The sequence below is a fragment of the Cupressus sempervirens genome, chromosome 7 (genome assembly GCF_028749045.1).
Source record: "Cupressus sempervirens isolate cs-2001-9-10 chromosome 7, ASM2874904v1, whole genome shotgun sequence".
NCBI lineage: Eukaryota > Viridiplantae > Streptophyta > Pinopsida > Cupressales > Cupressaceae > Cupressus > Cupressus sempervirens.
The window spans coordinates 229,015,178-229,025,722 of NC_143124.1; positions in this window are offsets into that span (position 1 = coordinate 229,015,178).

Here is a 10,545-nt window from a genome sequence, read left to right on the forward strand (position 1 = left end):
AAATACTCAAAGAAAAATGTCCACATTCTCAAACCAAAACAACACCAAAAACTTCCATTTACATAGTGGTTGCTATGCATTACAATGCGCAATCTGTACACTGTATGACCGAAACACTTCCAACCCTTGAAACTGATCAAGAATGGAATTGTATAGGTGTTTCCAACCTATTTTTGTCATTATCAAACCCCTAACTAACTATTTTCACTCATTTTCAACTTTGCAAGAAAAAATTGCAAAAGTTGTAAAATTGCAATTTTGGGCAATTTTTGCTATAACTTAACATTCTTAACAAATGAGTTCACCAAACTTGGTAAGCAGTCCTATTATGTTTATTTAAACATTAAAAGATGGTTTTTTACCCTTGGTCAACTTTTCTACTACTTTGGTCAACCTAATCCCTGTTGAGCAACTTTTAGGCATAACAACAACTTAGTAGCAAAAAGCCACTTAGCAACTAATTTAACCTACCTAAGGACCAAATAGGTCTTATTAAGCCACTAGTGATGTGACTAGCATCAGTAAAAGCCAAAATGATAAGAAAGAAGCACTAGGTACAAACTAGCCTACCTAGGTGCTCATGCACCACAAATTTTTGAACATCCTTCTACATTTGTGGCCAATAGTACTTCTCCTTCAGCAAACTCAATGTTTTATCAATTCCAAAATGTCTAGCCAATCCCCCACTATGTTTTTTCTTAATTAAATTAGCTCTTATAGAGCTTCTAGGGATACATTTCCTTTAAATAACATACATTATTGAATGAAATATTCATCATACTTATGTGATCTACTAGATTTGGTGCTCTACACTCTCTCCACACTTCAAAAAAATTAGGGCATCATACAACTCTTTCATTTCATCAAAACCAAGAACTTCAATCTTCATTTCAGTCAACAAAGATCATCTTTTGTTCAATGCATCAAAAACTCTATTAGTAACTCCACTCTTATGCTTAATAACAAATGTGAAACTCTGCAAGTATTCAACTCACTTCATATGTCTTTAATTCAATTTATATTGACCTCCAAAGTACTATAAAGCTTTATGATCAATATACAAAACAAACTCCTTAGTAATCAAATATTTTCTCCATTTCTTCAAGTCTTGAACAATAGCATAAAATTATTGATCATACATAGAATACTTCCTTTTAGAATCATTCAACTTTTCACTAAAGAAAGCGATAGGTTTTCCTTCTTGAATCAATACAGCTCCTATTGCACTACCACTAGCATCACATTCAACTTGAAATACCTTATTGAAATTAGACAAAGCCAATATAGGTAACTCCACAACCTTTTGTTTCAAAGTCTCAAAATTCTTATCAGCTCCATGTGTCCACTTCAATTCCCTTTTATGTCCTCTCATTATCACAGTCATAGCATAACAAATGGAACTGAAATTCATTATAAACTTCTTGTAAAAACTAGCCAAACCATGAAATGATCTTCCCTCACCCACATTCTTAGGTGTAGGCCATTCCAAAATTGCATTAATCTTCTTAGGATCCATCTTCAAACCATCAGTTGAAATCACAAACCCCAATACACAATCTCTTCTTACATAAAAGAACACTTCTTCAAATTAGTCATCAACTTCTCCTCTTTTAGTCCTTGTAATACTTGTCTAATATGCTCAAGATGTTCTTTCTTAGTCTTACTAAATATTAGAATATCATCTAAATAAAAAATCACAAATTTACCAAAGAATCTCCCCAGAACTTCATTCATTAACCTCATGAAAGTACTAGGTGTATTAGTCAAACCAAAAGGCATAATCAACCATTCGTACAAACTATATTTTGTCTTGAAAGTAGTTTTCCATTCATCACCTCTGATTCTAATCTAATGATAGCCACTCTTCAAATAAATCTTTGTAAAATACTTTGCTCCACTCAAACAATCCATTATGTTATCCATCCTTGGAATAGGAAACCTATATTTCACTATGATCTTGTTAATAGCTCTAGAATCAATAAGCATTTTTCATTCTCCATTCTTTTTAGTTACTGTTACAATAGGTACAACACATGGACTCAAACTTTCTCTAATCAAACCTTTCTCCAATAACTTATGCACTTGTCTATTAAGTTCTTCATTCTCTATAGGTGTCAATCTATATGGTGTTTTATTTGGAAAACTAGCTCTAGAAATCAGATCCATACAATGACTTATACTTCTCATTAGAGGTAAACCATTGTGTATATCCTCTGCAAAAATCTCTTAATACTCATTCAACAACTCTACAATTTCTTCTAGTACTCAACTTCTACCAGTTTCTACTATCACTCAATCACCACTAGCAAAACTTGATCCTCTAGGAATTAAGGAAAAACATACTTGATTCCTTTTCATTTATTTTTCAAATTGTTTCCCATTAACCATGAAAATTTTGATAGTAGTATAGTTAACCTCATCTAGACATTCAATCAAAGGAACCAATATTTTCTTTTTCCCATTCACCCAAAGAGTATATTTATTCAATCTTCCATCATGTATAGCATATTTATCATATTGTGAAGGTCTACCCAACAAAATATGACAACAATCCATAGGCATAACATCACATAGAACTTCATCAAAGTAATATCCAATCTTGAACTTCACAACACATTGTTCACTTAACAATATCTTATGCTAATCTTTGATCAATGAAACATGATAGGGTTTAGGATGTTTTAGCCTCTACAATTGCAACTTTGTAACTAATTCTTCTGATGCCAAATTTGTAGAACTTCCACTATCAATGATTACTTTGCAACATTTCCCAGCCATCTTACATATGGTTTTTAAAAGACTTCTCCTAAGGATAGGTTCATCATCACTTCCCTTATTACATAAGGTTATTCTCACCATCAAATTTTCACCAACCTTAGGTGCACTTGGTGAACCCTCATCATCCCCTTGAATCATAGTATTTATGTTGCCTTACCCACTTTCAGAAGATCTATATTCAAAAGACCTATGCCCTTCTTTAGCACATCTAAAACAATTACCATGAAAACCATGTCTAGAATAAAAGTTACCTCTTCCTTGGTAAGAACCAATACCTCCTCAATAAGAACTACCACCTTTCCACTCAGCCTTGTCTTTCTCACTACTTTTCCATTCAAATTTTCCTTTATCTTGCACGTAATTGTTACATCTACCACCTTCACCATAAGATCTACCTCTGTCTCTCTAGAATCTACCACCTCTACCTCTTTGACTTTGTTCATGCTTCTTTGTCAAGATTTCCTCAGCCTTCAAGGCATATTGGTATGCTTCTTCTACACTTTGCAATTTCACAAAACTTATTTTATCTTGAATTCTAGATCTCAACCCATTTATGTATCTTGCAATTTTTTTGACATCATCGTCCACATGTCCAGATCTGATGTCCAATCTATAGAATTCCTTAATATATTCCTTCACATTCATGTCTCTTTGCCTCAAATTTTGCATCTTTCTCAATGAGCTAACTTGGTAATAAGATGGAAGGAATTTTTTCATTACTTTGTTTACCATCTTCACCCAAGTTCTGATCTTTTCCTTTCCACTCCTTTGTCTATTAGTTTGCAAATGCTCCCACCATAGTGAGGCATGACCTTTCAATCTTGTAACTACAATTTTCAAAATCTTATTATCAAGGGTGTTTTCATACTCAAAGAACTTCTCCATTTTGAAGATTCAATCTATCACATCATTAGTGTCCAATTTTTTATCATAAGGAACAACTTCTACATTAGGCTTTGAATTTTCTCTAGACAATACTCTCAACAACCTTACTTCATCTTGGTCTTCTTTAGGTTATGGATTAAGATTTGGTGTTATTGCTTCATCATTACATACATCATCAAGATGTGCTCCTCTTCTTTGGGCTATCTCCATTGCATCTAATCTAGTTGTAATTTGTCTCAATGTATCCAATATTGCATTATCAGCATTTTCTCTACCTCAAACCATCTTTACAAATTAGGTTCCTACAAGATCGTAACCCTCTACAAGTTATAGGTAAAATCTACAGATCTTCAACCCTACAGCCCAATTTACTTAGGGTTCTATATGATCCAATCACCACAAGGATGAATCTTAAGCTCTAATACCACTTGACACAAGGCTAAACTAAATAACTAGGGCCAAAGGCATGCTCAGCTATTGAATCCACCTACGAAAGTTAACATAGTGGAAACACAACACAAGAAAAACAACCAAATAAGAAAGGAGAGAAAACACATATAGATTCATCAAATAATTCGCATACATGCCCAGCTATAAGGCCTTCTGGGTTATGGCCAATACACTATTACAATTTACAAATTCGCAATCCAACTTCACATTCATGCTTTGAGACACCTAGCTTCCTCTTTAATCTTCTTCAAAATCCTCTAACTTCCTACGTAAAACTCATTCCTAGACTTCCTTAAATACTTGTGTGGCCATAGGTCAGCCTATCACAAAATTAAATCTTACATTAAATGCATGTGTAACCACAAGTCAGCTCACATTAGATATTAACTTCCTATATTGAAATTAAATACGAGCAAGGTTGGCCCAAAATGGAACTAGACACAAACAACTCAACAAATGAAGACTTTGCAAAACACTAGCACTTGAAAACCAAAGAAACACTTGGCAACCACATGATTCTAGCATCCGAAGAGTCACTCAACAAAAACTACGAATCTAACATCCTCCAACACTTGATAACCATGGAGAAGTCAGCAACCAAAGGATCACTCGACAACCAAAGGAATCACTCAACAACTCGCCAAAAACCATAGAATAATTACACTATAGCATGATCGCATTATAGTGTGATCATGCTATTGGTTAGATAAGAAAAAAAATTGGCACCTTGTCGGTAGTACAACTTTGTGCATACAGTTGGTGAGAAGGTCAATATGAGAGAGTAAGTTAGTAATTGTGTGTATGTGTGTATGCATGCACATGTGTGTGTGTATGCATGCACATGTGTGTGTGCATGTATGTGTGCATGTTTGTGTGTGCGTCCATGTGTGTGCTTTCATTGGTGCCCATAAAGTGTCCAAATAGTTTAGAGGTATTTAATTACTCCTCCATGGGTAATCCTTTACAAGTAGAGCTTTAAATGATGATCATTGTCTATAGGAAACAAAAACACAATCAGATGCACCTGGTTAATCATCTGCTTAGATCTGTAGGGCTTTTATCTTCGTTTCTCTCTTGTGTAATCATGGCCTCCAATAATAATAACATTTACAATTATAAGAACATTTATAGTATTGCTAGCAAAATATTCTTCTATGCATAGAAATTGAGTCAAAAATTAAAAATAGTCTTCTTTAACTTTGCTTTAAAAATATTAGAGACAACAATTATGTGTGATTGAAGGACTTTTTAGCATTTCATGATTTATCATAATATAATTAAGATTAAAAGACAATTTACACAATTATTATTAAAGTATGTTTTTATTAACAAAAAATTGCTCAACTAAATAACAGTGGTTTATAAGTTTGATTATGAAATATTGAGATATCAATCAAACAAGTGATTGAAAGAGTTTCAGATATTCATTATCTATAATTAAAAAACCAAAATATTAACTTTGAAGAACATGAAAACAATTATTATCATAATTTCTTTGTATTACTCAAATTTCATAGAAATAAAATAATAATTTGTAAGTTTTCTTCTAAGATTTGATATACGAATTATACGAGCATTTATAAAAGAAATAATAAAATTATAGGATATTACCAAAATCTCTTTCTATTTGAAAAATTCATTCAAATCAATCCGTGATTTTAAAAATTTCCATGTAATTTTAAAAATTCATCTTGAATTTGCAATAAATATTGTTTGGCCATGGTCGTGATAACATTTGTTTACATGGCAACTCAACTCAGCATATCTACTTATGATTCAACGTGGAGATAAAATTCTCTTTATAAAACTCTTGTATTTTCCATGGATTACATTGGAGATCTAGTGAGACAAAAATAGTTAGAACAATAAAATCTAGTAGAGTTTATTATTTGATATGAAATTATGATGAAACTAAAGAATACTTGAGATATTGGCATACTTAATGATGTTTTCTTTATCATCAATGATACTACAACATAAAGAAGTTTTTTAGCCAAAAGTACCAAGGGGTTTCTCTGCTTTGCATTGTTCCACGGGTACAACTATATGCTCTAGACTTCTATTTCATGTTCTCATTAGCATTGTCCTTCTAAAAACTACTGGTACCAAAAAGTAATCGGAGAAGAATGACACATTTAGTACTATGGAGAATGTTACAGGAAACTCTTGGCAACAAGTACTTATTTGAAGATTGTCATGTTTCCAAGCAACCATATATTCTTTAACACATTTAGCACTAAGGAGAATGCCATGGGAGACTCTTAGCAACGAACACAGACTCTATTTTTCTATAGTTTTTTAAAGAGAAAATAAAAAGACTACCAAACAAAAGTAAAAGCCAACAGAAAAATAATAATTTTAATTTTAACATAAAATATAAGTCAAATAAATTTTCATTTTAATATAAAATAATATTTCAACCATTATATAAATAGCATTATTTGTAACTTGTCTAATTTCTAAAATAAGATCTAATATTTAAAAGAAACGTGAAAACTATATTCTCCTTCTTCCTTAATGATAAGAACTATGTTAAGAGCTAACAAGTTGAGACAAAAGAATAGCGTTCTTCATACGATGAGCTTCCTAACTTTTAAGAAGGAACATGGAAGTGAGTGACCACTATAGTGTATCCAATTCCATAACGATAACCATACAATAAAGAAAGATTTTTAGTTTTGTCTTTCCCTGCATGAAGGACGTCTAAGATTGGATCATTTTAACTTTTTCTCCACGCTAAAACTAGAAGACAACGAATACAAGTGATTCATATACGAAATCCTAGATGCTTTGTTCTACATGGGTACTTCTGTCTTGTGGAATAAGTTGGACTTGACCATTTATAGAAAAGTTGCCGCGATTTATGACAGTAGTGAAAAGGACTTACAAGGAAGATGCTGAGTCCTTCCTTGTCGACGTTGAATGTCGCATTTCCCTACTCACTTTCAGATCTCAAACTCTTGGACAGAGATTGTCCTCTTAACGGTCGGTGCGGCTCTTTCTCTTCCATTTCCTTTCTATTGCTGATGCAGCGAGATGGGACTTGACAGTCCGATTAGGCATCCGCCTTTAACCATTGATGTGGTTATAAAACTTTGAACTTGACTCTTAACATATGTAAATCCTCAACTATTTAATAGAAAATGATTTGACAGCATGGCAGACCGTTGCACAGGAAGTTTGGCAGATGGCATCCATAGAATGGTATAGGATATGTGGCATGGGCAGCATACCAAATTCGTGCCTCCATAGCTGCTATTGTCTGATTATGCTTTGGTGTCGCAAATTTTTAGTTTTGCAGAAATGAGTTGACTTAATTAAGGTCACCCGCTTCAATTTACCATAGCAGCCGTACAAACGAGAAAAAAACAATAACTAAAAAGGCTTAAATTTCGTAAGGGGTAGATTTGTTGTACAGAGCTTCAAATGCATGAAAAAGGTAAATAAATGAAAACACATTGATCATCCATAAAGTAAAGCGATTTGTCGAATTTTGTGAATTGCAACGCAATGACACTTTCAAATATTAACAACTTTGACCAAATACTTAGATGAATGAAATACAAATGACAAATAAGATTTATTGTTAAATTGAGGATATAGAAGGTTTTTCCTCAATTAGATCTTAACTTAATAATGTTTGAAGTCTTCAAGTCACTAGTCACATTTCCTACTCTTTCATAAATTCAATGTAGCTTATTTTAGCCAATACAATTATGTATTTTTTTGTTAGAGGTTTTCAAAGAACCTCTTCAGATTGAGGAGTATCCATTTTGGTATTTAAATTTATTGAAGAAATGATCTCATCTTCATTTTTTAGTGTCGAAACCTTTGTAGTAAGACAGACTTGATTCTAAGTGGGTTCATTTAGAACTAGATAACTTCACTAGAAGAGTAAGGGCCTAGTGACATCATTTGCCATTTTTATTTTGACAATTATAGAGAATCTTATTGAATGTTTTCTTAAAATAAGTTTCATTTTGCTAGTTTCAATTTTCCATATCCATCCTAGTCATTAGAAGAAATCATTATAAATATTGGATGGTTTATGACTAATTGATTTCATTTTTTTGTTATCCAAAAAATTCTTAAATCAAATGCTCTAATGAAATTTTCAGAACATGTTCATTAAATTTCCATTTGCAATAACTTTTTGGATCTCCACCTTTTCTAGTAGTACTAAATCGTCAAAATCTCACCCTAACCTCTTGAGTGTCATACACTCTATGCAAAGTAAATTTTGGGTTTTTTTAAATGTTGATTGTTTTGTAAATTCTCGATGTATGAATTTGTTATGTAAAAGTAGATATATACAATATCTAAGGGGCCGTTTGATAGTAGGAAAACAAGTGGAATAGGCATACGTATATTCTTAAAATTTGGAATTCTTTATTTGGATGCACCAAATCAGAATTGGAATACAAAATAAAATAGGAATACGTATTCCAATTTTGGCCCAAAAATGAAGTTTTGCAACTCCACCTAAATAGGTGGAATTGGAATATGTATTCTTATTCCAGTTTTATTTATTTTAGAAAACATAAAATTTTGGGTTCGTGAATTTCCCATCAAATTCTAGCTGAATCAAATGGAGAATAGGAATATGTACCCCCATTTTCTATTCTAGAATAGTTATTCCTATTCCCACAACCAAATGGGCCCTAATAGTCCCAACATCAATCTAGTTCATCATTGTTTTGCATTATTTGAGGAGAGTATAATGTCTTGGAAAAAAAAAGTTGTTGAATTCTTGGGGTTACTAGGACTTCTTACACATATTTAAATTTCCTCATGTCCATTTCTTCATTAAGTACTTCTAAAGTGTTAATCAGAATTTATTATTAAATTTCACACAAACCTTATCTCGTGAAAGACATTTATGAGAGTATATAATTGGTTTAACTAATTCTTTGTAAATTTCTTCTAGATTTTTTTTTTTTTTAAAGGAAAAATTTGGCTAGCCGCTGAATATACTTATTAATAAAACTGGTTTAAAAAGCTCAACTAGGAAAGAACCAAAAAGAAAACCTGGACTCGTCGCTTATATACAAATTTACATAAAGATATTTGTCAATATTTACAATAGATATTATATCAACAAAATTGAAGCTCATAAAACTATACCATTTTCTAAATTCTACCCATATGAACCACTTCATAAACCTCAAAATATTACAACATTAGAGGTAATCAAATTAGACCAAAAATATTTATATTCAACCTATAGGAATCACTCCTCCATATCAGCACAATCATCTTCAATGATACAACAAGAACTTGAACTCTCTTCTTGATGTGGTTGAATAGGAACCATCAAATTTGCATCAACATTACCAATGTTTTGACTTTGCAATACCCCAATCACACTTGGAGACCCAATCTTAGGCTTACCCTCTTGAGGAAAAAAATAAGGTTGTTCCTTTCTAGCATGAATTGATACACTTTCGTGGCCTAACACCTAAGAATTGACACCAGCACTAACTCCAAAAGTAATTGCCCTGCGAATTTAGGGTGAATTTATGCAAAACATTACCTCCAAGGAAACATCATTGATATGTAAGGACAAGACTTCTTTGTGCAGACTCGGCTCAGTTCTAGTATAGTAATTCTTTGACATTATTGACCTATGAAATTGATTACAAGTATCACATTTGAAACCAATGTTCGCCATTCTTGAAATATTGAAGAATACTAGTCCAATGCAAAAACCAAAATGATAGTTCTGAATGCAAACATCTCCACCTTGTGCAAACTACAATACATGTAGGATTTAACATGTGCCAAAAAATTGAAGTACTCAGCTCCATGTGATTAACAGACCTTTTCGTATGCCACTTAGCACATATTAATTAGTCCACACATTCTAAAACACACCAATCAACTAATTAATGATTATATTGTACTATTACAAATCATATTATAATAGGGTCAATGATGATTATAAAGGATTGGTGTTGAATGTATATAGTGAACAAAATTTAGCTTTATGAAATGTACTTTATGAGCATGATAAATAGCTTTCAGATGCAATCAATGAATGTAATGGTTTGAATTGTTCACTAAAGGAGTTGGGTTGATGTGTATTAACAATGACACCATCACACCCAAGGTTAGATATGAAATCCACCACTTTATTTCCTTCTCACAGGGTATGTGACATGGTAACTTCTAAAATTTGATCAATCAAGTGCCAAATTTTCTTGAAGATATATTGCAAATGCCACGAATATGATTTTCATTTGATGCAACTATTAATAACCATTTGGGAATCACCTACGATATGGACTCTGTGAAAATTACCTATTTTAACTAGTACTAGGCCTACCAAGAGAGCTTGTGTTTCTGTTGAATTATTAGTCCCATCTGGTAGTGGGGAGGATGTAATTGCTAGAACTATAGCTTTACTATCTCTGGAACATGCCCCAAGACCTA